General features: G+C 44.1%; 1 protein-coding gene and 1 long non-coding RNA gene across 7 annotated transcripts in view; both read left to right on the top strand.

Annotated features, from left to right (window-relative positions):
- The first annotated feature begins 3597 nt into the window (after positions 1-3597).
- Positions 3598-4848, top strand: LOC137445033 (uncharacterized). The gene is made up of 3 exons (XR_010988317.1): positions 3598-3634; positions 4151-4250; positions 4777-4848. It is a non-coding gene; the product is annotated as an uncharacterized lncRNA (long non-coding RNA).
- A 16901-nt stretch (positions 4849-21749) lies between these two features.
- Positions 21750-27388, top strand: part of MPP7 (MAGUK p55 scaffold protein 7) — a 143014-nt gene continuing 137375 nt past the window's right edge. For 2 of the 6 annotated variants that reach the window (XM_068146046.1, XM_068146047.1), the window contains exon 1: positions 21751-21866. The gene's annotated coding sequence lies outside the window, so the exon portion shown is untranslated. Of the gene's footprint in view, positions 21926-26607; positions 26677-27388 lie in introns of all 6 variants that reach the window. The other 4 variants (XM_068146043.1, XM_068146048.1, XM_068146041.1 and 1 more) reach the window with 4 other exon arrangements.

The following is a 27388-nucleotide window of genomic DNA, read 5'->3' on the forward strand; positions in this document are numbered from 1 at the left end:
TAATCTGTCACAAAAACCACAGATCCTTCAGTTTCCCTTCTCAACTTCCTCAGTGGGCAGCTGTCAATATGTGTAGGAAAACAGCTAAAAAAAACCCCACCACACCACAAAGGTTTGCTGTCTGATGCAAAACAAACAAACCTTTTAAAATGAGCTTTTTCAGGTAGAATCATAGAAGGGGAGGGGTTGGGAAGGGACCTCTGGACATTGAGTCCAACCCCCCTGCCAAAGCAGGGTCACCTAGGGCAGGTCACACAGGAACACATCCAGATGGGTCTCCTGTGGGTCTTGACAGTCTCTAGAGAAGGAGACTCAACGACCTGTCTGAGCAGCCTGCTCTAGACCTCTGTCACCCTCACAGGAAAGAAGTTTTTCCTCATGTTGAGGCAGAAGCTCTTGTGTTCCAATTTATTTGCATAAAAAGGTAGAAAACCCTTTGGAGTTAACTGGATGGGAGTATTCTGGTTGTTTTTCATCATTGCAACATGTTGTTTTGCAACACAAAATATGTCCATTTACAGTAAATACAGGGATGTCTGCAACAAATTCATTGCAGAGTTTGGGAAACACAGATGGTATTTCTTACACATTCCCAAAGGGCTACATTTGCTCAGAGAAAGCTGAGATTTTTAGCTATTCTGTTATTATTAGGGGTTTGTTCATCCCCATATTTTCTACTTCGTTAAGAAGAGATAAAACCTGATTTACTGTTTATCTGCTACCAAGTTAGGAGATTAAACACTTTGTTTTGTCACTTGAGAGATGTTTCTACTGCCTTCATCGTTTAACTTTCAAACCTAGGGCGTTTGCCAAGGGGTCTCAGCGCTCACTGCATTTTGGATCAGAAAAATCACGCCTGGGTGGTGCGACAACAGCCAATAGCGTAGCTCCAGAGCATCCCACTGGAATTCCTTCTCCGGGGAATCCTCGGCTGAGCGACTTGCTCTTGTTGCCAGGAGGTGGCATGATGCTCCCGCCGTGCTCCCGTCGCTTCCCGGTGCTGCTCCCGGCGGAACTCCCGCAGCCGCGGCTCGGCGCTGCCGCCCGTTTCGACCATGAACGTGACAGGCTCTCAGTGACAGGACTGTCGCTAGCTGCAGCACCTCTTTTTGATTTCTTTGGTTTTTCCTTTGAGATCAACAGAGATGGAGCTGCCCTTGTCTCCCCCGGAAGAGAATGGAAAAGAGAATGGTAGCAATCTTTATAGAACTTGTTAACATATACATGAAGAAAGCATATACATCAAAAAGAGTGGTCAAGAGAGGTTCTCCTCTCCCTCTACTCTGCCCTGGTGAGGTCACATCTGGACTACTGTGTCCAGTTCTGGGCTCCCCAGTTCAAGAGAGATGGAATTACTGGAGAGAATCCAATGGAGGGCCACAGAGATGCTGGGGGGACTGGAGCATCTCTCTTGTGATGACAGGCTGAGAGACCTGAGGCTGTTTAGCCTGGAAAAGAGAAGACTGAGCGGGGACTTTATAAATGCATATCAATATTTGAAGGGTGGAGGACAAGAGGATGGAGTGACTCTTTTCAGTGGTGTCCAATGACAGGACAAGGGGCAATGGATACAAACTGGAACACAGGAAATTCCACCTCAACATCAGGAAAACCTTCTTTCTTGTGAGTGTGATGGAGGCCTGGAGCAGGCTGCCCAGAGAGGTTGTGGAGTCTCCTTCTCTGAAGGCTTTCAAAACCCACCTGGCCACATTCCTGTGCAGCCTTAACCAAACAGACCTGCATTAGCAGGAGCACTGGATGAGATGATCTCCAGAGGTCCTTTCCAATCCCTTCCATTCTGTGGTGAATAAGCACATGCAATATTTCATAGTAACCTTTGTTTGAGCTTATGTTCCTGAGTATCCTCAGCACTTTGGAAATTCTCACCTCTCATTATACAGCAAGAATTTGGGACACTCCAGTGAGGGCAGAATTGCTGTATCCTTTAAACAGAAAAGGGGGTTGAATTATGCACCTTACAGCAGGGCCTGCCTTTGTCCCACCAACCGACAGGCATCTAGGTGAGAGGGCTAACTTAGAAGCCAGCTTGTCTTTGTTTCCCTCTACAGTCGATGGAAAGACCTAGCAACTTGAAAGAGCGATCCAGCATACGCAGCTGTAAAAAAAGAATGCATGCAGTTAACCTCACCCCCACCCCCCAGGGTGGGGAAAAATCAGGCTTTGGGAACAACATATAACATATTTTTTGTATATCCACAACTGTGATGCTTAATCCATTCCCACTGGGCTCTGCTAAGTACAAATCACCACTCTTGTTCATTCTGTTAAACACACAAGATAGTTTAAAGACGTAACTCGCCAGCAACTGGCGGTGAAGTGAGGGAAATGCTCTTGTGGCAGAATTGTCTGCACAGCGATTGATGGGCAAAACCCGCAAATGCACCCAGGGAGGTAGCTTCTCAAGCTACAAATTCTTGCTGAATGTAGACCAAGTTCTGCTCTCCTGAGCCGTACATTTCATGTAACCGTGTTAACAATAAGCAAACGGTGACTTGGATGCAAATAGGAGGGCAGAGTGGCAATCCGTGCAAACAGCTCTTGCCTGGCAGAGCAGCAGGCTTCCTTCTGCCACCCTGCAGATTCCTTTGATGTCTGGGATTCCTCTGGCTTTCCTGATTTGACACTTTCCTTGCCATTTCAGGGATCAGAGCAAACACAGCTCCCTCAGTCTCTTCTCACAAGGGAGATGTTCCACTCCTTTAATCATTTTTGTGGCTCTGTACTGGATTCTTTCAAGCAGCTCCCTGTCCTTCTGAACTGAGGGGCCCAGAACTGGACACAATATTCCAGATGTGGCCTCACCAGGGCAGAGTACAGTGGGAGGAGAACCTCTCTCGACCAACTGACCACCCCCCTTGTAATACACCCCAGAATGGCATTGGTCTTTCTGGCCAAAAGAGCACATTGCCAGCTCATGGTCACCCTTCCATCCCAGGACCCCCAAGTCTTTTTCCCCCTTCACTGCTCCCTAGCAGGTCAGTCCCCATCCTATTCTGATACATGGGGTTGTTCTTTCCCAAGTGTAAGACTTGCCCTTGTTCAGCATGACACCTTAGAGATAAGGGATACTCCTCTGGAAACAAGAAACCACTTTAAATCCCTTTTCAAGTGAAAAAAAACCAAATAAAAATGAATGGCCACGTTCTTGTGCAAAATGGGGGGGGGGGGGGGCACCTTCCTTCTTGGCTTGTTGTTTCCTTTCCAAAATTTGGATGGCATATTTCTTGCAAAAAACATTATTTCTTAATAAGAAATTATCTCCAAACCTGCACCTTCGTGGCAGCAGCATTCTTGAGCTGAAAAGGCGGGCATGTTGAGCTTTCATCTTTTATATTCTCTGTGTGACTTCACAAAACTATGAGCCTTCCTGGGAGCCTTAGAGCACTGCTGAAAGACTACAGTCCTCTCTTTGAACTTCTGCAGTCAGCTATGCTTTCCTTCATTTTAAAAACAGCAAATAGGAAACAAGTTGTCCTCCTGTTCTGATTTTCTCCTGCCTGTTGTTTCTGAGGGAGAAGGCCCCTCTTCAGGGAGGTGCAAAGTGCAGACTTCAAAAATTCTCACTGCCTCTAATGGAGCAGAAGGGCAGAGATCCAGGCAATTCTTTGAACAGGTAGGATGCTCTGTGTGAGGCTATATAAAACAACATTCACTACTTCTACTGCTCAGAACAGCAGGTCTGCTTTTCAAACACAGGCTTCTGAAGCAGGAGGTGTACAGGCAGTGTAGTAATAACACTGCCCACCTGTGATTTGCTCTGAGAGTTTCAATTGCAGTTAGCATGTGTCTTGAAAAATTCATTCTAGCTGAGACTGGGGTGGCAGATAAGGGATGTGTTGCTCTGGTGCTGTGAGCCAGAGGCTCGATTCTTTATCTGTTGCAATGGGAGCACAGATGATGAAAGTTGCATCTGTGACAGCTACCTCATTGAAGTGCTGTAGGTATTGTACTGTCTGTGAAGCTGTAGGAAAGAAACTCTTCAGGTTTCTTCTTCTTCTTCCAAGTACAGACAAGTTTGAACCAAGACATTCCAGCTTCATGCAGCTGCCAGTTTCTGAGCACAAGCTTCAATGTTTTTCTTGTTCTTGCTATAAAATGCCTAATCAAAGCCTTCCCTGCTCTGTTATAGCTGTTTCATTATTCATTATGGTAAAAGTATGAATTACTGAACTTCAGCCTTGGCAGAGAAGTGAAACAGGAATGAACTTTCAGCTCTTCAGTTTCAGAAGGTGAGTGAGTCTCTGGTGGAGTTTTGCACACATGGTTGGAATAGTTCCTCTCGTTTACACTGGCACAGCTCCACTGACTGCCTCTGCACTGCCTTGATTCACACTGCCAGTAGCAGGGAGTTATAAACCCAGGGGGCTGAGACAGCTCTATCTTTTTCATATTGCTTGTCCAGTTTGCCTTTTAAAACTGAAAATTTAAAATCAGACATAAAGGAAAAAATGGATTTTTGTCCTCTAGGCTATTAAGAGGTACTTGACTAGAGAGAGGGAGAGGAAGGAGCTGTAAGTGATGCACCAGGGCTGACCCTGGAAGAAGGAGAAGTTGAATAACAGTATGAAACACCCACTGGGTATTTAATTTCTCATTTATAATTCTTTTACATAATGCCTTGGCAATAAGGAGCTCTCTTTTAACCTGGTTTCCCCAGGAAATGTAGCTTGTATGTTTATACCACCTGCCTGTCACATCCCCTCCCCAGTTTTCCTCCTGCCTTCTACCATTTGTCCACTTATTGGTGTGTTGCAGAGCAAGCCCAAAAGTGAACCTGGCAGTTGTGCAGGAGACAGATGAATGCCTGTCCCACCCCAGCAGGCAGAGCAAAGACATCTGCACTGTGGCTGAAGAGAAGGCTCCAGCCATGGCAGCTGCACCAGGGTGGGAGTGGTGGGCACCTCTGCTCTCAGCAAGCAGACTCTGGGCACTTGAGGATGCCACAGGATGAAGCGATGGCACCGGGATGCAGGAAGGAACTGGGAGGGACGTGGGAGAGAAATCCATAGGAAACCAGCCTCTGTGAGCTCCACTGCCCAAAGCAGTGACCTGACACAAGAGAGGAGCTAAACTACAGGTCTTCCCGAAGTATCTGATGGTAAAATAAATTAAGCCAGTTCAATTAAGCATCCATGCCACCATCCAGCAGCACGGCTCAGCCTGCTTTACCAATCTGCTAACAGCAGTAGGCACTATAAAGCTACTGGTTCGTCATCCAGCAGGGTTGATTTTAGTGTCTGAGATACTGCACGCTCACCTCTGCTTCTCCAAACTAGGGGCCATGGAGGTGTCTGCTCTCCTTTGGAAAAGGAAACAAATATTCACTTATCTGCACAATGTGTGAGCGGATCTAGCCATGTTGCAGGAAACTCATTAATCTCACATGGAAAATAAATAAACCAGGAGAGAAAAGGATGGGTGGGATTTTAACTTCCTCTGTTTCCGCAAATAGTTGTTTTATATGAGCCAAGGGCTTGCCAAAGTTTTTAAAGAGGAAAATTACTGCAAAGGACAATTAAGTTTGTTGAGTATTTTAGAAACTTCTCAGTGGAGGGATAATTTAGGGTGGTGTTGGGAAAACTCACCTGCTTAATGTTGCCTGAGATTTCCCACTATTAGACCACATTTTCCATTGCTGAAGCCATTATCAGGCTTGAGCCACCAGGACTCACATTTTCCATGGCAGGTGTTTGCCTGAGGATGGACATGTGTGGGGTGTGTCAGCCTGTTTCAAGAATTGCCTCAGGCTGGCTGTGTATAAAAATTTCAGCCCAAATGGTTTTGCTTTTCACCAAGTGTAAGAAAAAAAATGTGCTGTTTTCCTCACATTAAAACAAATGGCAACCTCTTCTTTAGACAGTCCCAAAGGCCCCACACAGTGGGGCTTGACATATGGCAGAAGGAGTGCATTTATCACTCTGGAAATTCACCCAGGAAAGGGATGGGCTGGAAAGGGAAAGGTGAGAGAGGGAAGAAGTGAGAGGGCTCTCTCCACAGAGACCGTGGGACGAGAAAGGTTGAGAAGACGAGGGTGACATAGAAGAGCTGGTGCAGGACAGGGATAGAGCAAGAGACCCAGGCTGGGAGAAAGAGATCAGGGGGTCTGTGGCTGCTATACCCACAGTCAATGGCCAACATGTACTACAAGGTAAGACAGCAGCAGCTTGCTTTGCTGGTGGGGAAAAAGTAGGTGGTCACTGATAGCGTGTTTGGAGTTACACAGTTAAGAGAGTGGCAGAAAGAATAGTCCAAGCTCATTTTCATAGTTTCATTCAGGGTTGGAAGGGACCACAAGGATCATCTAATTCCAACCCCCCTGCCATGGGCAGGGACACCCCACACTAGATCAGGCTGGACAGAGCCTCATCCAGCCTGCTCCTAAACACCCCCAGGGACGGGGCCTCGACCACCTCCCTGGACAACACATTCCAGGGTTTCACCACTCTCATGGTGAAGAACCTCCTCCTCACATCTAGCCTGAATCTCCCCACCTCCAGCTTCATTCCATTCCCCCTAGTCCTATCACTACCTGAGATCCTGAGAAGTCCTTCCCCAGCCTTCCTGTAGGCCCCCTTCAGATACTGGAAGGCCACAATTAGGTCACCTCGGAGCCTTCTCTTCTGCAGACTGAACAGCCCCAACTCCTTCAGTCTGTCCTCATAGGAGAGGTGCTCCAGTCCTCTGATCATCCTTGTGGCCCTTCTCTGGACACATTCCAGCACCTCCACATCCCTCTTGTAATAGGGGCTCCAGAACTGGACACAGTACTCCAGGTGGGGTCTCACCAGGGCTGAGTAGAGGGGGAGGATCACCTCCCTCGACCTGCTAGCCACACTTCTCCTGATGCAGCCCAGGATCTGATTGGCTTTGCGGGCTGCAAGAGCACATTGAGAGCTCATGTTGAGCTTTTTGTCCACCAGCACCCCCAAGTCTCTCTCCTCAGGGCTACTTTCCAGCCAGTCACTGCCCAGCCTGTATTTGTGCCTGGGATTGCCTTGACCCAGATGCAGGACCCTGCACTTGCTCTTAGAAATGTTGGACTTACAAGGTATAGCCACATAAAACAAAAAAAATTAGAAGATTTGGGAAGCTGGTGACTGGCCCTTATCTGCTATAAAAATATGACTACCTGAAAACAGCCACTACTGTTATTTTTGCTCTTTCTTCACAGGTGGGAGAGACTGTTGCCTCAAAAATCCAAATACTCACTGAGATGCCTTTATACAGCTTTAAATGTTGGTCTTTCCCAAAGACAGACATCTGCCCCAGGGTAGACAGCACTTCCACAATCATCCGTGCAATTATTCAACGCCTTTCCAGCATCCTGGATCTGCTCTTACATCTACATCATTGGTAAAAATAGAAACTGAGGAGGAAGAGAGTGTGCACCGAGTGACTACCAGGGGAGTGACTACCAGTTCTCACTCTGAGCTCTCTGAGTTCTCTGATCACTAAAGCAGCTTAAAACTGAGTAATTTGCATGGCATTCACCAAGCCTGCCCTACCAAGATGCAGCTCTTTCTTCAGATTAATCCATAATCTTTGGCAGTTGGGAGTTGGTAATAGCAGCAATTTCCAACAGCAAAATACGGCTGTAAATATTCTTCTCTAAGGTTTATGACATCCAGGCCATGAGGTTATAAGGACCCAAACAGCCACTCATCACAATCCAGAGTTATGTTTCTATGAAGATGTAAGGGTTAGCATGGCAAGCAGTTTTAGAATATTTATGAAGAACACAGAACTTCTCACTTAACGTAAGAAATCCGTGAGAATGCCAATTTATGGTCATAGGATGGGTGCTCCACTAATTCAGGCAAATGTGTTCCTGACAGGAATACAGGCTGGAAAAGCAAGTGAGTGCAAGTGTGAAAGAGACACAGCCAGGAACATCTGCAATCAAATTAAAATAGCAAATTCCTTGTGGGAAAGAACAGCTCTTTTCCTGCATGTATTTAGGAGAGCAGGCAAGGGAAAGTTGAATTGCTGGTTTGGATTGCAAATATATGATATTCAAATCTGATTCCATAAATTTCTAGTGGGCAAGTGAGGAGGCAGGAAGGACATTTCAAGGGTGCAGCTTGGGACAGCACAGGACAAAAAGAAAAGGAGGGCAGGCGCATCACATTTACTGGTTCATCTCTGCTTTCATCTTGGACAAAGAAATGGCCACAGTACAACACTCTCAATACCAAGAATCACCACCGTGATTCCTCCCTTTTCCATCCACTTAAGATTCTGATGGAATCTTTTATGATAGTTTGGGTGCTGACAGACATTGCTCCCCTGAACAGATTCCCCAACATCTAATAATAGCCGAGCTCTTGTAGATTTTTGGTGTGCGGTCATCAGCTTAGATTTCTTTCCTCTATCTGCTGCCTGGTCTCACAAAGTTGAGCTTACCTCTGAGTAAATTCTAACTTACCTTTGAGATCTACACCAAGTCTCACTGAAACTTGCTAACATATCCAAGAATTATTGGGAAGCAACAGACATGTAAATTTTAGTTCTACAGAAGCTAACCAAAACCAAAAGAAGCTAGAGAGAAAGTGGAAAGGCAAGAAACTAGGCAGCAGAAAATCTTACACTACTTTGTACAGACTGAGAGGCTGAATTGGGTTAACCCAAGCACATCAAAGGCTTTAGCCTCTGCAAAATCCTCCTCCTCAGCTCTTTCAAAAGCTTGAACACAGTGAAGGTTTTGCATATGTGGAGTGCAGCCATTGCACATACTCTTGTGCTTGGTGATTATTTTCTGCATGCTGACAGGAATGGAACCGCAAGAGGTAGTTTTGAAGTCTGAAGTAACACAACAGTGAATCCTGGCTGCAGTGGATCCTCTCTCTGAGAACCCTACCACTCAGAAAAAAGAAAAGAGAAAAGTAAAAAAAGGTCACCTTAATGATTGAATATACAACATAAGCATATAATATTATCTGGATGTAGTTAAATGAAATGATAGGGTTTTGCTGTACCAATTATTTTGGGGTAGGGGAAGGGATAAACCAAATTTACTTACCTAGCCAGTTGGATATGAGTGCATTGGAATTAAGTTTTCTGTCTTTAGTTTAGAAGTACAAAAAATATGAACTGAAATGAACTGTAAGGTTTTGATGCCTATCTTGAGGATCTCTGTGCACAATACATGATAGATGTACAGGGCAGAGACCCACGGCAGAGGAACTGGAACTTTTACTCTGGGGGTGCATAACTCTTTGATTTAGGCATAAATGTTTCCTTAGTTATTAAAAGCTGGCTGGGGGAAATCAAGAATTCTGGAGAAGAAATTGTACATATTTCTGATTGTGTTGATATGTGTCTGAAGAAGAAATGTCTATTCCCCAAACAAAAAGGGGTAATTAAAAGTTATGCTTTGTGACTTTAGCATTTGAAATAAAGTAAAATAAATCCTATGGCATCTAATTAATATCTATGTGATCACTTTCATGTCTTTTCTCAGGGGTAAGATATTTATAGACACATACAAAAACAAGAAAAGGGCCTAAGGGAACTCAAACAAAACCTCTCCACCCAGCACCTTAACTGCAGCATCTGCAAGCCAGCAATCATGGAATACTTGATGAAGTGCTTAAGGCTAGGAAGGCTGATAATGAGATTTCTTTTAAGTTCACAGTGCTGCACATTAAAGAGACACTGCCGACCTGATCCTGAAAGGAAAAACACTGCAGAGCACACACAAGCTGGTTTTGTTTTAAATACAGGAGTCTTTTATTTTTAACATCCTTTTGTGGTGTCTAGAAAGACAAACAGGTTTAGTAAGCAGCATACTTGGTCCACAAGTTTTCCCTCAGTCTACTTGGTAGTTCTAATGCTGTGCTGGGCAGGTGACCCAGAGAGGAGAGCGGTTCGGAGCTCCCACCTGATCAGTGCTAAAGAGGAGGAGCTTCTCAAGATGTATCTTAAGCAGAATGTACTAAAAGTCATCTGCACACAGTGACTCTGACTGTTTGCAAAGTGGGGTCACATGTGCAGCAGAAACAACTTATAACCAGATAATTCCATCTCATAGAATCATAAATGTTGGAAAAGACCTTTAAGATCATCTAGTCCAACCCTAACCCAACTACCACAATCACTGAACTATATCCTGAAGTGCCACATCTACACACTTCTTGAACACCTCCAGGCATGGAGACCCCACCACCTCCCTGGTCAGGTCAGATCAGTGAAATGCCATCTGGCATTTCCAGAATTACATGTGAATTTTCAAGTTGAAGAAAAGTTGTAGTCATCTTACTTTAAGCCTACCTTTCAATCTCAGAGAGGTTGTGAAGTGTCCTCCTCTGGAGACAGTCAAAACCCACCTGGATGTGTTCATGTGTGACCTACTCTAGGTGATCCTGCTCTGGCAGGGCGATTGGACCTTTAACCTTCTCTGTTGGGCTTTCTCACACTGAATGGAAGTCACATGGTAATGCCAGGATGTTCCAGCTGCTTGCACAGACTACTCTAAATTAACTTTCCTGATTTTCCTATCATCTCCTGCACTGAGAAAGCACAGGAACTAACAATAGGTAGCGCACATAAAGCTGTCTGTGTTCAGGAAAGGAATACATTCAAATGTATCAGTGTTGCAGTCAATCATTAAAACTTGGCAAAGTTAATTTTGTAATTTCAACTTTGGCATAGTTTTGACTCATAACATTGCATATTTGATTTTCAGTCCTGCTGTGGGTATGAATCAGTTTCTGAACCAAAAGAATCTGTGGTCTGCCAGACCCTTGCTCCCATTGTTGCTGAAACTGGCAAAAGAGTGGTGAGTGACACAGGCGACTGCAAGAAGGAACAAGATTGCTTTACAATTAAGATGGCAGAACACTGTCTCTGGAGGACTGGAGTCTGCTCTGCTTCTGCTAACAAGTTCCAGCAGAGGACTTCTTATTGTCTTGGTCTTCCATTTCATATCGCTCATTTTAGGTGCTGACTTGACAACCTAGAATTTGATTTGCAGGCATGCTCTGAGAGCTGCAGCCAAGGACGCAGAAGCTGTGCTTGGAACATGCAAAGTGATACTCTGCCTTGGTGTTAGGTCACATCTGGACTACTGGGTCTAGTTCTGAGCTCCCTGGTTCAAAAAACAGGGACTTGTTGGAGAGGGTACAGCAAAGTGCTACAGAGATGATTTGGGGACTGCAACATCTCTGTTAAGAGGAAAGACTGAGAGAATTGGGTTCTTTTAGTCTAGAAATGAGAGGACTGAGGAGGAATATCATTAATGCTGATCGGGTCTTAAAATGTGGGTGTCAGAGGGATGGCACCAGTCTTTTTTCAGTGGTGCCCAGTGACAGGACAAGGGATGGCAGCATAAACTTGAACATGAGTAGATCCATTTAAATGTGAGGAAGAACTTCTTTAATTTAAGGGTGACAGAGCCCTGGAGCAGGCTTTTCAGAGAGGTGGTGGAGTCTCCATCTCTGCAGACATTCATAAGCCACTTGGCTGTGTTCCTGTGATGATCTTTACAGGTCCCTTCCAAACCTATCATTCTGTGTGATTCTGTGTGACATTAGGCACTAGGAGGGAATGAAAAAAAAATTTAAAAAGACATTAAGAATTGGAAGCTGAAATGAGGAGATACTTTTAATCTAGTCTAATACACAGGTTTGACAATGCAATGTTGTAATTGCTACAGAAACTGAAAAAGAAACTTTAGCACATCTCCACACCTATCTGATGTTGTAGGGGTGGATACCCACTGCATGGTAATGAGCTACTGGAAACAAAGATGTCACTTCAACAGCACTGCCCAGTGCTCTCCTGAACTGCAGACACTGGTGCCTGGAGCTGGCTGTCCTGGCACCGGCCCTGGCATGCCTCAGTAAAATTTCATGAGTGACATTTTGTCAGATTTCCTGCCAAATCAAAACATCAACATCATCACAATGGGTAAGAATGTTAAAAAGGACTGCTAAGAGAACAAAAAAGTGTAGCTGACTCCAGCTCAAAGTAACTCTCTGTATCATCTGACAAACCAGTCCACTGATGAAGACTTTGGTCATTCTTCCTCAAGAAGTATAAGTGACAACTGAGATGTTACTCTGCAATAAACATTTTCTTGGGGCTCTGGGCCACAAACCCACCCCTGGAGCTCCAGAAAAGTGAGCTCTGTGGTAGCACCAGCCTTAGAATCATAGAGTTGCCTGATTGGAATAGACCTTAAGATCACTGAGTCCAACCACAACATAACAACTCCCTGTACACAACTGTTAGACCATGCCCCTAAGCACTTTATTGGATGTATTTGTTCATGGGCTACAAAACACCACATATAATAAATTTTTAAATGCTGATGGTACCTGGCTGATCTTAAATAACAGTAGAGAGACTCAACCCAAATTCACAGATTCACAGATTGCACTGGGCTGGAAGGCACCCTCAAAGCTCACCTTGTCCAGCCCCCCTGCAGTCAGCAGGGAACCTCCAACTAGATCAGGCTGCCCAGGACCCCATCAAGTCTGATCTTGAATGTCTTCAGGGACACAGCCTCAACTACATACATGGGTAACCTATTCCAGTATTTATCACTCTCATTGTAAAGAACTTCTTCCAACCTAAATCTACCCTGCTCCAGTTTCAAACCATTGCCCTTCATCCTATCACTACATGCCCTTCTAAACAGCCCTTCCCAAATGGTGACATGTTGCTGCAGAGAGAAATTCAGACCAGCATCAAGTATGCCAGAGGCTGGGTGTCGTAACCTTCTGCAGACAGAAAACCTGGAGACAGCTTGTTAAACACAATCCAGACTAAGAGGATCAGCCTAGCTTGAGCACTCACGATCATGGCCATATGCATTGTTTGGAGGAAGAAGATCAGGAACTATTTCCAAAATAAGCACAAGAATCTTCTCAAGAAAGCAGTGCTAAGGATAATAATCATTATCCCACTCATCTGATGAGTGTTGTGCCTCATGATACTTTTCATCCTCAGCAGATCTCACCATTTTTATCTCACCATAATTATTATTACTGGTAGATTAAAATCAATACAAGCCAAGATAGCCCAAACCACTGAGCCTAATATCTGGCATCAGAATGCAGCCAACAGCCTGACCACCAACTTGTGGCAGCGCAATTAAAAGTCACACTAAAAGATCTGGAGGATCCACCCCAGGTAAGGTGCACACAAAGCAGATGACTTCATTGACTTGCCATGCTAATGACAATGGCACTTCCAGAAACCTCTGCTGTCAGCAAACCTTCTCACTGTGCACTCCCACATCCCTGGCAGAGCTGGTTGAGTGGGCACAGCATGGTCCCCTGTGCAGTCTGGTAGTGTTGGGAAGGAGCTGAAGCAGCCAGTTTGGTGTGCAAGTGGTGCCAGGCCAGGCAGCTGCTCCAGTCCTGGGCTGCCTCTTGTCTTCTCAAAATGTACACTTCCAGGCCTTTGACAATAAAGAGATAGTTTGTTTTGTTGCAACTGTTGCCTCATTTGTTATGTTCACTAACATCCATTAAAAGCAACCCCTCATATTCAAACTCCCAGTGATCCCACGCTCCATGTGTCCTTGTCTCAGCTCCCTCTTGACTCTTTTGCCTGTCTCTCTCCCATCTGGGACTGCTCACTCTGTCCTCTTGCCAGCATTACCCACCTCCTCTTTTTTCTAGTCCCAGTCTCTTCCCTGGGACTGCATTCTCAGTAAACTTTCCCCCTCCACCTCAACTTCTCGATCAGTTTATTTTCTTCTGCACTGGCTTCTTGAGCAATTTGTTACCCCCATCCTATATTCATCTCTGCCATCCCTTTGGCTTCCCACTCTAATATCCTTGCTCTACATCCTTCAGCCTCTGCCACTTGTCATTTCCCTCTGTGGCTTCAAAACAGTATTGCTGTTCTGTCAGTCCTGAATATCCACCTTCTTTGCAAGTCCCAGTTTTCATCTCACATGCTCCTACTTTCACTCACATGCTCCTACTTTCACTACAGCCTACTGGTTCTCCACAGCAAGGCTTTAGATGTGGCTCTTGCTCTGTCTGCCTCTGAATCAGACAGCTTCTTCCTTCGCATTGACTAGATGCCAGCAGAGAGGTCATTGAAAGTGCAAGAAAGTGTCCAACTCAGCGTGTAGCAGATGGAAGCAACCATTACTAGGGAATTCTGTGCCCATCATGCAGTCCTGGGCTGCAGCTTGTGTAGTGGCTTTGTATGGGGAGTGTGTGCTGAGAGGGGCTGCAGAGCCATACTGGAACTGTGGGAATGAAGCACAGACAACAGGACCATAGCTGTAGAAGCATAAGCTTGCTCTGCAACTGTCTTAACCCTCCAGCAGCAGCTAGTGTCTCTGTAAACTGAGATTTAAATACCCTAAAATTTGGCTCAATTAGAATAGATTTTCTTTAGTGCAGGGAGAAGCATCTGACAAAGGGCTCCCTTTCTCAATTTCAAAGCAAATTTTCTCTATAAAAAGTAAGATGGATTTTTTTCCTATTTAAAAAACAATATACCCTTCCTTCATTTCATTTCAGATATTATTAAACAGTTCAGCTGGTATTTTCTCCAGGCAAGAAATGATGCAGACATTCGGTACAGACTTTGCCAGTCTGAATCAGTGCAGTGGGGCACAAACAGCCAAAAGCTGCATCAGAAATGTTAAATCTCATGTAACAGGCTGTATGGGCTCTTTAAAAAAGGCAGCAGAGCTGCTCATCCTACCTTAGGCATGTGTTGGGAATCAGCTGAAAGGCTGATTCCCAGCAAGCAGATTTAAATAGGTTTCCAGCTTAGGGAGAGAAATGGATGTTTGTCTCTTAGGGGAGCTGTTCCTTCCTCCCACCCCTCCCTGATATGTACACACATGCACAACAAAAAGAGCAAAATGAGGATAAAGGTACTCTCCAAGCAGAAAAGACCATTCCTCTACAGAGACGGAACAGCAATTTTGGCAGATGTGAATGGTACTAGAGTTTAAGTGAGTTGAAAATAAAAGACTGATAATGAGATTTTGTACTGGATCGGCTGGCTTGTGCTGGCAAGCAGCAGGCACAGCCAGCCTGCTTACAACTCACCCGAGATGAGCTACCCAAAAATAGAAACTGAAGAACCACAGCACATCATCTAGTCTAGAGAGGTAGAAAATGTTGACCACCACTCACAGACAGTATAACAGAACTGAGCTGCAGCCACTTCCCTTTCTTCCAGTCACATTAAAGCACTGAAAGTCCAGAAGGATTAGAGCTCCTTCTTCAGCACTCTCCAAAGCTGGCATGACAGAAGTATGAGGAAGGAGGATGAGTATGGCATTCACCAGCTCTGATCAGACTTGTGGTCCCTGTTTCTGTTGATCCTGAGTGCCTCATAGTCCTATTGGGTCTAAATCACTGTTCACAGGTCAGAGCTTTTGCCTGAGCACAGAGGAGGAGTGGGAAGTCTGAGAAGCAATGACTGCTCCAGCTGGGAAGGAAGAACAGGTATGACAGTGGATTTATGCAAAAGACACCCATGATGTACTTCTCAGTGAATGTGAGCTCTGCTGCAAGCTGAGCTCAAAACATCTCTGCTTGTACAGAGTTAAATCTGAGACAATCACACTGCTGCCTGCAAGGCACTTGTCTCTGCTTGAGTCATTTAGATCCAAGGAACCAGCACAAGAGCTAATGCCAAAGCATTTGACATATATCAGGAGACTAAAGCTTGGTCTGTTGTGGTCTTTTGATACAGACCAAGTGTAACATAGCTGGGTGCAATCCTGATTTTAAGGGTAGGCATAACCATACCTTGCTAGGTGTGAGAGGAAGGTGCAGGTCTTGCTAGTTCCTGGAGGAAAATGTAAACTTTAGCTAAACCATTTGATAAAGAACGAGTATGCTTAGTAACAACTGATAACAGCTGGACTGATAATGAGCATCTCATCAGTAAGAGGTGCTCATTTTGCAGCCTAGAAAGATCCTCTCTACTAATCATTAATGCACAAATACTGGTGGTGTATCTCAGGCATCCTGGCTGCTGCAACACAGTTTAATTAAGGAAACATTCACAGGGCGCTTATCTTTTGCCTATTCTAGACTACTGTCTCCCCAGGTCTGATATTCTCCCATTTGCAGTCACATGCATAGCAGTATTTGTGAACTGGGAGGGCAAAGTCAGCTCCAAATGAAACATCTTTCCTCTGAAATAGATGGTTTGCCAGAGGCACTCAGCATCAGTTACTCCATTTTCCTGTTAGAATAACAGCATTGATTTATTAGAGAGGTTTTAAACTCAGAACATGCCAGGAGTGTACGGCAGTTCATGAAAAAAAAATAATACATCTGGCTCCCTGTTCTTTATTAGATGATGTGCTTTTGTGAGATTAGAGTCGTGTATTTCCTGTTAATCTTGGTGGTGTGTCTGTAGCTGAGTGGTTGCCTCTTTTCTAATGCATTTCCTAAACGTTAAACTCAGTGCTGTCAACTGTACATCATGATCGTTTAACATAATACCAAAGGGAGATCTGTTTTGCCTTCCAGAGCCCTGCTCTGCCCAAAGGGAAAGGAGCAGCAGATTGTGCTCTTTCCTTAGCTTTGGTTGCACAGGTGTTCTGTGCTCTGCCTCCCATCTGCAAGTGGGGATTAGACAAGGTTTAGGGGAGAAATGTCGGGAAATGAGATCAGGCATTCGGACAACAAACTAAAGGAAATTATTGTTGCCTACCCAATCAAATTCTATTCTTCTCCATACTTCTTCTGTCTGACATCCAAAAATGCATGTCTGAATAGTGGATCACATGCCCTATCTTCAGACCTCGAGTATTGGTGTTCTTAGTTTGCAAGTGCAAGTCTAAAACACACATACAGGGTCACAATCATGAAACAGCACGTTCCTGGCTTGCAGCCATGTCCAAATTCATTAATAAGGAAAGACAAAGCAAGCAGTGACCTGTTAACTATCTTGTGATGCAAACAGTTCACCTTCCCAGGAGTTCAGCAAAATAAAGTGGAAGCCTAATTAAGTCCCCAAACTTTGTATTCATTATAAGAAATTTTAGCACCAGCATTTAACTCCTAAGTGCGCCTTTGGTTAGAAGCATTGCAAAGGCTCATTTTTTTGTTCTTAATTTCAACTGTGGCTTCCTCTTCTTCAAGCCCTGCATAAAAAAGCCCTGCATAAAATATCATATGAATATTAAGAAGTATGAAGGGCATGTCTGCTTTTGGTTCAGTGCAGTTTGGTGGTGGTGGGTGGCTTAGTTAAGCAAATCCAAATGATTAAACAAGATTAAAGAAGATACCAGTAGCTGTGCTAAGAATCAGGAGGTGGCAGCAAAACTCTGAGGAGACGTCTGGGTTCTGCATGTCAGTAATGGAAGTGTTTTAACTGCAAACCAAAAAATCATACATCATTAATATGTGAGATTCTAGTAAGAAAAACAAGGCATGATCAGACACTGATTATGCAGTGAGGAGCTGCATGAAAAACTATTGGATTATATGGATTGGAGAACTCCCACCATTAAAGTCTGAATAATTAATATCATTAACTTTCCAGGACGGAAAGACTCTAAGTCAGAGAAGGCTCCACAGAACTTATCAAGTTGGATGGAGCAGCATTAATGGATGTATAGCAAAGTTCAGCAAATAGGACTGTTGCCTGATAATTGGGCAAGTACATCATATGTACATCAGTAGCATGAAATTGGAGGAAAGCATAAAAACTACAGAACAGCTTATCTGCCTTAGTTTGGAAGCAAAATTATAGGGAAGGCATCCAGAAAAGACTTTCAAGTAAACCAGAATTTGAAATATCAATCTGACAAGTAAATTGTTGTGAGACAAACTGTTGAGTTCTTGCTCAATCAACTTTATTTATTAAGTTTCTGCTTTGTATGTGGGAAGGTGGTGGTGAGAATGGCAGAAGGTGGTTTGCAGTAAGGGAAATTGTAAGACTAAACAAGAAGAACAAGAAATATCTGGTGGAGGAACAAAACTGAGCTGGGTTAATTATCAAAAGTATATGAATATTCAAAATAGCCTTATGCACAGCATAACAGCCATGGCAAGCTTGTTTAGCATGTAGAAGAATAAAAAAGTTATTAAGCTTGAATGTGTGTGTCATGTATGTACCTTTATGACAGCTGGATCCTGTGGGGAAATTCTCATATACCAGAAAAATGTGAAGTTAGCCTCATAGAAAAATACTGAGAACTCTACAGACAGCATGTTGAGATTTTTATTGCCAAGGGAGACTCACAGACAGATTGCTCATGAACATCAAAAATACACATAAGCCCTGTCTCCAGGAAAACAAGCTAAACGAATCCAACAAAAAAAAAGAATGTCTAATGTATTCTAACATTCATTCATATAAATGTATTCAAGCTCCATATGCTCTACACAAATATGACAGATTTCTACGGCATCAATCAGAAATCTGGAGCCTCTCCAGCACTTCTTTGCTGTAACAAAGCAGGATTTTACTACAGGTTGCACCTGTAATAGGAAGAGCAGGCAAATAATGTGTACAGATGAATGTCCATGTGCTTTCAATAACACAATTTGTGGAAATCGTTTGCTGTACCTAGATACAGTAGAATTTTGCAGAACAATAAATTTCAGAAGGTTTTGCCATTCTAATAGGAAACAGTGAAAACCAAACTATTTTTATATATTTTCCAGCATCCTGAGTTTGCAATGGCTGAAACAGATTTTTCACAGGTTCCAGTTCCATTTAGGCAGTCCTTCCTGCTAGCCACAAACCTGTCTGATGGACTATTATGAAGGTGAAACAAAAAGCCCAGCAAGTATTTACAATGCATCAGAAAAATGAAATAAAGCACGTCTACAACCATTTATTTCACTTGCAGCAACAGTGCTGGAGTTTGAGGTAGAAAAAGGAATAATATTGATTATACATGTATCAGACTGAAGTAAAACAAAACCAACAACAAACCCAAACAAAAACAAAAGCTGAGTGGAGGCAGCTGTTGTAAATATTTTGGGAGCCACTCAGATACATGTGTTTGAAAAAAGCTATCCTGTTCTCTAAGAAATTTTCTAAACAAGCGAGTCTGGTAAACTCTTCTGTAACTGTAACGTGATACCAGCTGTGTGTCAAAATCCAGAGCACACAGCTCAATGCTGGGAATAGAGTGGGAGGCACCTGAGATGGCTCTGTTAAATTATGCAAGAATCTCAGCTATGCACAGCAGAAGTGTCAGTGTCAAGAGGTGGAGAACACCAAAGCAGTCTCCACACACACAAAACTAAACGTATTTAAAGCAGGAGTTCTCATACAGTCCCATTGTGCTGAACACATTTTGAAGAGAAACTGGCTCATCTTCCTTTCCCATTAATGATCGTCTTTGTGTCAGATACAGCAATTGCCTGCATGGGAAAATAATGTTAGGAAAGTACTGAACATGGTTTAGCTGCCTTGTAACAACAACTTAGCAACTCAGGAGAGAGGTGCAAACACCTTGTGATCGGCCAGATCTCCAGAAGCAATCAGGAAGTTTTGGTGGGCCTACAGTGATCTACATCTGGTGCCACCCCAGATGTCCTTCTACTGCTGCATTCCTCTGAGAGCAATCTAGGATGCTGTTTCTGCAGATCTCCAGCTGTGTCAGCAAACAAGAAGAAAATCCCCCAACCATATCAGTCATGTTTAAAGCGTTTTGGGGACTATGGTGTCACAACAGGTGTCATTTCTTCCTGTCTTTTTCCACCAGAGAAACCCCTGGGATGAAAATTAAAATGAGACAGGCATCCAATGTGCCTCAGTTTAATTCCCTATCTTTTGCTAGTTTGGCTCTTTGACTTTCAGACTTGGAACGATTTAAAAGCTTAGCTATTAACTAAAGTCATATTGGAGAATGTCCTCTTGAGATCACAGAGAACGGTAAGGGTTGGAAGGGATCTCTGGAGATCACCTAGTCCAACCCTCCTGACAAATCAGGTTCATCTAGAGTGGGTTGCACAGGACTGTATCCAGATGGGTTTCCAACACCTCTACAGGAGACTCTGCAACTAATCTGGGCAGCCTGTTCCTGTGCTGTGTCACCCTCAGTGTCAGTTTCACCCTCAGTGTCAGTTTCACCCTCAGTTTCAGCGGACATCACTGAAAAGAGTCTGGTCCCATCATCTTGACACTCACCCTTTAGGTATTAATAAGCATTGATAAGATCCCCAAGATGGTTGTCTCCCTTGTGTTTGAAAAACGTGCTGATGTGTGCAAAGATTTTAATCCTTTCCTTAGTTTCATCTTGTTTGCTATCGCATGGGAGTGTTCAGCTTGCAGGAGTTGCTTTGTTTGGGGTTCATGAAGAGTACACCCTGTTTCAAAACCAATGTAGAGCTAAACTCACTCTTGCCAAACCCCACAACAGGAAAAGAAGGGTAATCCTTGGATGGGTACAAAGACATCTTGCTGGCTGCAAGCCTTGTTTTGGAGTTTTGTTGCTTAGTATCTGTCAGCAGTTTCATCCTGGGGAATTTGAGTTTCTCCTAAAACAGCTTGGCTTCAGCTAAAAGTTTGCATATAAAGTACCAGAACTCGCAATTGTTTTATTTTTAATTATTTTTCCAAATGAGGTTAAGCCTTAAGATATGAGGAGATATGCGGGTGGCACCCAGCATAAGAAGAAGGAAATTAGCAGCCTGGCATTTGTTTGCTCTTGTGAAATATTTATTTAAAAGGAAAGAAAGAGGAATATTCAAAACATTACCTCAAAAAAATATACATTCACCCTGAAACTGAGCTACAAGTCCCAGCTAAGCACAGGAGAATTAAAGCAGTCCTGTAATGACTATTTCGAAGTTAGCCAAGCACAGCATTGTGTAGGCTAGGGTTGCACTTGTGCAAGTTGATGGCCAGTGCACTAAAGGCTGGCTTTTGTGGACATGGGACAGCACTGCTGTTGCAAACACTCCTCTGCAACACCAGTGTGTTCCTTTACTTGGAAAAGGCTGGAAAAATCCTTGGCATATTTTATTGTATGAAAAATAAACTCGTTAAGAATAGATTAATAGAATGAATGGTCTCATCGTTTCATGCACAACCACCACTGCCCTCACCAGCTACTCAGCTGTGTCCCTCTCAGTCTCTAACTGCTGGCCTTGCTCATCCTGCTGTTCTGTTCTGTCTCCCACCCCTGCTCACCCTCTACAAACTTCAGGTAAATATTTTCTCTGTGCGTGGCTTTATAACTCTGCAAGGCAAGAGGTTAAAACCGAATATTGATCATGCTGTCTGCCCAGGCTGCTGCTGTTCCCCGGCCACACGCAGCACCAGGAGATCCCATACCAGGGAGGGCCACATGCGGGGCCAGGACACGGGGTGACCCTGCGGGAGGACACCCGCCACGCTCCGTGGCCGGCGGACACCGGCAGCTCTCCTTCCACTCAGCTTCCCCTGCAGCCGCTCCGCGAGTTTCCCTAGCCTCAGTTTTTGCCGCGCTGCCGAAATTCCTCAAATCCGCACTGCGAGAACCACGCAGACGTACAAGATACGAGAGGCGGGGGGGCAAGCCCCAGAGCGACCACAGTCCGCACAGGAGCCACGCCACTACCCGCTCCCACGGAGTCCTCGCCGCCCGCCGTCACACGACCTCCGTGGGGCGGGCCACCTCCTTCCCCTGCGGCCAATCGGAGCCCAGCTCTGAGCGGTCCTCCCTCCTCTGGCCAATAGGACACGAGCCTTTCCTTGGCGTGTGTCTGTGTACGGAGTGGGGGGTCGGGTTGGGCCTGGCTGCGGCCGTTGGGCTCCGGAGCCCCGCCCCGGTGGGAGGGAACCGCCGGGCCCGGCCCGGCCCAGCCCAGCCCAGCGGCGGCGATGGGGAGCCGGGGTTTGCGGCTCCGCGGGTAGAAGAAGGCTGGGGTGCATCCGCTGCCACACTGGAGGCCCGGCTACAGGTAGAAGACACAGCTCCGCGGCGCGCAGTGGGCGAGAAAGGGCCGTGCCGCGCATGGGGGTCCGTGGTTGGTTCGGGGCCCCACGTTCCCCTGGGACGGGGCGCTGAGCACCGCTGGGCCGGGAGGCTCGGAGAGGCGCGGCGGGGTTGCGCTGTGCTGGCGGGATCGTGGCTTCTCGGCTGGCGCATGAGGGGATGTGGCAGGTGCCGGGCTTCGGGTGTGTGTGTGTGGGGTCTGTACCCCCTGCGCTGGGCGCCGGTTCCAAGATGGCCCCCACCCCCCGAGCAGCCGCTGCAGCCACCCGGCTGAGCCCCTGGCGTGTGCGAGGCGCCCGGGCGGCGGGGGAGCCCCGTGGGACCGTGCCCATAGCTCACGCCGGGGTTTCCTTTGGGCAGAGGCAGCTCCCGCGAACCCCTGCAGCGGTGGTACCGTGAGAGGAGGTCTTGGTCTGCGCCCGCTGTAGGCAGGCCCGGAGCCGAGAGCTCCCCGCGGTGAAATCCGCCCGGTGGGGAGAGAGAGGGTGGGGGAAGAGGTGGATTTAATCGCGGCGGGTGCTTGGGCTGTGCCTGGCGTTTAAAACCTGCCGGGCTGTCGGGAGCAGCTGGGGAGAGCGCGTTTAGAGCAAGCACTGGATGTGACTGAGCCATTCGGTGACATGAGGCTATGTAACCGGGCTCCGGAGACCCAGTAACTTCAATTTACGGGTTATCGGTACCGTGAGGGACTGTTCCCAATTGGCCGAGAATAACTTGATTCACCTCTGAAACCAACTCATTACTGACTTTGTTAATGTCTGTGCTTAATCGGTGTTGAGCAATGAATAGTGTTATTAATTTGGCGTTTTGCCTGTAAAGAATGTAAATTACATTTGATGTTAGAGAATGGCTGAGCAGCAGCCTTTGCACACTACTTCTGGGCTTTCATCTGGAAATTCCTAGCTTCATTTTATTAAATCTGTATCTATAACAAGCTTCACTAACAGAGCTTTTTCTTGATTTGATATCTTGAACATCCCACCACATCTTTGCCTTCCCTTTAAACTATAGAATAGCTTCAGGGGCAATAAATAGCTTTCAGTGGTCTTTGGATTTCTCCCTTTTGAAGAAGGCTGAACAGTCTCAACGGTGACTGGCATCTTCAGTACTTCAACACTTGTTTTTTTGCAGTTAGGCCTTTACAATGAGGTTCAGAGCTCTTAAATCCAGAGCCTCCTTTGAATGAGACACTTTTGCTTAAACCTATATTTTGTAGGTGTTAATTTTAAAATACAGAAATGAGAGTTGTAATATGAGGTATGATCTATCTTTCAGGTCCCTTTTCTGAGGGGTGTTTGTATCTTGGCTGTATTTACAGAAAGATCTTACTTTAAGTTACAGCTATGTTACTCACTGAAATAGTTTGCTCTAATTGATATATATTGTCAAATTTCTAATTTCACTTAGAATTAACATTTAATATTTTGCTAGGTCTCACTGTTTGGATTGAGTAAGCCTTTTTGTGTTCAGAATGAGTGGTTGTATATAGCTTCTCAATGCTGTCTTAGAGCAACGGTTAATTTAGGTTTGGGCTTTTAATCTGGTAGAGGTGGGGAATGAATGAATGAAACTCACTGCCTTGAGCTGTGCCTGTTTATTCACCAGAATGAAAAGGAGTGAAGCGGTAACCTAAACAGTGAAAAGTTGATTTAGATGCTTGCAGACTCAGAATAGCTTTGGCCTTTAATGTGATTGTGTTTAGATTTTTATGTGTACACTTAAAAGCAGGCAGAGGAAGTCCCAGAGCTGCAGATTGCTGTCAGCTGGTACAGTACATCAAGGGAGGGTTGATGGATGTTTACTCTGTTCTTGTTTTCTCTTTAAGGCATCCACTAGTAGTCCTTATTAGAGACAGGATGCTATTTTAGATGAATTTTGAACCTCAGCTTGTGTTGCATTTCTGGGCTTGTACTAAAATATTTCCTGTGCAGTAGCATGCCATTTTGAATTTAAATTTTATATTAGGCAGGTGACAGAACTATGAATTTTTAATACCACAGTGTAAAAATCCATAGTAAGTGTAGAGAAGGCTGGCTAACAAATATGTTGTTGCTTTGGATACTCATTTGCATTTTTGTGAACTTCTGGAGAACAGTCCAGCTCCTCATAGGAAATGGTTACAAGTATATTTTCTAAGTGGTGACTTCCAGTCCTTTCCCAAGTGCCTTGTGGGAGTACTGTCCTTCTCATGAAGATGATGTTGGGATCTGCAGCAACTCCCATCTGTTCTTATGATGTTGTAACATTGCTGTTCGCTGAAACTCCAACAGCACTTTGGCTTTCTTGTGCTAAATCTCTGGGGGGTTTTTTGTGGCGAGTGCCTGGGCACCCGTGAATCTTTGGTGTATCTCTAGCATATGGAAATGAGCAGAAGGAATCTATAAAAAGTAGTTCAGTAGCATCTTCCCTCTGAACTGGTTCGTCAGTGTTAAGGTTGATTGTAGAACTTGCTGTGATTGTAAGTAAAAGTAGGAAAAAATCCAGTCTTGCTGCTAGAGAAGTATTAGTTGTCTTCTAGAATATCTTTTGGAAAGTTGTTGCAGTGAATTAGGTAAGATTCACCATCTAGAGCATGTGTATGAATCATTAAATCTACCCACATAGTTGTGCCAATGCTGTTTAATTCCAGCCTGTTGTTTATGTGCTCTTCCTGACCCCACCTCCTGCGAAGTTTTCATCCTTAAAGAACCAGAAACACTAGCAACAAGGAAAAGATGCAGTCCATTAACTTGTCCCTTCTTAATTTTAGTCCTAGATACACATTAACAGAATTCATTTGTACCTGCTTTCAGTGAATTGTGAGTATTCTATGTCACAAGTGATACTGTGCTTGTCTAACACAGTGCTATTAAAGAAGTAGAGAGCAAGTAGGCATTACTTTTACAGTGCAGTGTCCTTAACATCCTTTGACAGTTCAGATCTATTTCTGCCCCATGTGCTGTTGACTATGTGGCATGTCTGAGAACAACTCTGAGTTTGTGTTTGCATATGTTACAGAACCATTTTGATCACTGTGGTAAAGTTCTTTGACAAGTGAGTTTCCAAAGAGCGATAAATGATAGAGACACATGGACATGCTTTTTCAGATAGCAGCCTTGTATTTAGGGGAAAACCAACAGAAAGCAAAAATAGTGCATGTCTTAAGATGCACAAAACCTTGCTTTGATGTTCTAGAATACCTATATTGATTGCACTTAGTTACCAGAGAACAGAGCTCAAATTTTCCCTCCACTTTGGAAGGCTGATAAATTCCACCTCTCTTAAGCACCAGCATTTTAAGCAGGCTAGTTTTCAGGATCCCAGGTTTTGTCCTGAAAATGGTTTATCAATCTACATCGTGAACTATGGGTAGAATCAACCTGGCCTTCCAAGATCTCAACCTGTTCTTTTTAGCTCGGAAGAAAAGATGAGCTGCTAATGTAACAGAGTTGCAGTGTATTTAATCTCTTGATCACATCCTGTTAGTGTGACCAACATCTTGGGTTTTGTTGCGTTTCCATTCATCTGTGAAGGTTAATGTGGTCTCGCTATCACTGTTCTTATGTTACTGGTAGGAAAGAACAGATCAAGTTAAAATCCAGCCTAGACAGTACCTCCTTAAAATATATATATATAATATTTTAATGAAAGAATGTTGTACTTGAAGTAAAAAATAACAAAAAAAATCAACCTTAGCAGTTGTTTGCTAGCTTTAAAGAAAAATAATAATAATTTGAGCTTTTAGTTCTCAAATCATGTGCAGTGTAGTCAGTCATGTCCTGAATTGAACTCATTGTTTACATCCTCGGTGACATCAGTATTTAAAGGTAATCATTGAACCGATCCATAAACTATAACTACAAACTATGAAATTGTTCATGTGCAATGCGTTGGAGATGTGAACATTGTAGCTTGCAGTGTGAAGAAGAGATAGTGACATGTGAACATACAAAGAACAGCTCCATCTTGCTGTCTTCTGTTCTGTTTTGACTGTTAGGTGCTTGTTCTACATATCACAGGGCTGCTGTCGCTGTGTTTCTCACATGTTAACATTTCTCCTGCAGTTTATTGCCAAGAGGAGACACTGGGTGTTTCCAGTTTGCATGAGATGTAAGCAGTGTGTGATGCCAGGTGGAGTGTTGAAAAAGGCATTTGCTGAATGTCAGTGTGCACAGCTAGTAATGTTTTTTAGGTTAATGCTGGCTTTCTAAAGCAGTGTGATGAGCTATCATGAAGCAAAAAAACTAGCATCTTCACTCCAAGCATGATTACAAGTGCCTAAAGGATTTATGTGGACCCATTAAGTGCAACAGAAGAAGGCTTACACCTGATGTTTTGTACCAGAACTTGCATATTGTATGCATATAAAATGATCGTATGTGAAGTCTTCTGGATGTTTATATGTTAGATGAAGCTTACCTGTACCCATTTTTAAAATCATTTTGCTTAATTACCGCAATGACCAGTTTGCCTAGAACAACCGTGGAGGCAGAACAAATGTGCAACTTAAAATCCTCTCTCCCCCCAGCTTCAGTTTCTCCCTTCTGCCTTTTCTGATTTCTGCAGGGTTTCATAGAGAAACAGTTGTTGGGAAGTTAACTACTTTAAACTTAATCCCATCTTCAAAATTATGTTCCTAATATTTCAAATAAAGTCATGAAAATATGTAGTATTTCCAGCACTGGATCCATTATCCTGTTACTATTAGCCTTCCCTTTTTCCTCTAGGCTCCATATATTCACAATCTGGAATAATGCACATCTGAAGGCCCTGTTGAAGTAAAGGTGATCACCCAGGTAGTATTACCTTATGATTACACTTTTGCCTACCATTGTCTGATACTGGACACACTGTTGCTTGTTCTCTGCAGTTCTAAACAATGTGTGGATTAATAGGAAAGACCAAGAATAATTGTCATAGTTATGAAGCTGTGAAATGCTTTGCCTATGAATACATGGTCTAAGTTTTCTTGATCATGCATTGCTTTCTTGTCTTGTAAAGACAGCCTCTGTTTTGAGTTGAGAATCACTAACTATTTCATTATTTCTTCTGGTGTACATTTTGAACAAATAGGAAAGTGTGTATTGCTAATACAGCAAAGAGTTAATGGTGACTGACTACAAAAACACATTACACAAGAATCTGTCTAACAAAGAAGCATAAAGTAAAAGTGTTTCAGAGCTACTAATTATGTCTTGGAACTTGGAAATGTAGACATACTTTATATGGAGAGCATAGAAAATCTTTATTGCCTTCATAATGTCTTGTTTGGTGGACAGAGCTTCTTTATCAAATGAAGCTGCTTCAAAAGAAACAATGTCATTTCGGATATGAAATGACAAGCTAATGTTTCACAGAAAATATGCCAGGAGTGCTGTCTAAAGGAACACCCTTGTCATTGCTAATTACAAATAAGTGGAATATAATTATTTCACACATTATGTGTGGCCAAATTGGAAACTTCAGCTGGCAGATGAAGATGTTTATTTTGGTTTTGTGTGTGTGTGT

This window comes from Melanerpes formicivorus, unplaced genomic scaffold (assembly GCF_026170545.1).
Source record: "Melanerpes formicivorus ecotype bairdi unplaced genomic scaffold, bMelFor1.0.p_v2 SCAF_13, whole genome shotgun sequence".
NCBI classification, from domain to species: Eukaryota; Metazoa; Chordata; class Aves; order Piciformes; family Picidae; genus Melanerpes; species Melanerpes formicivorus.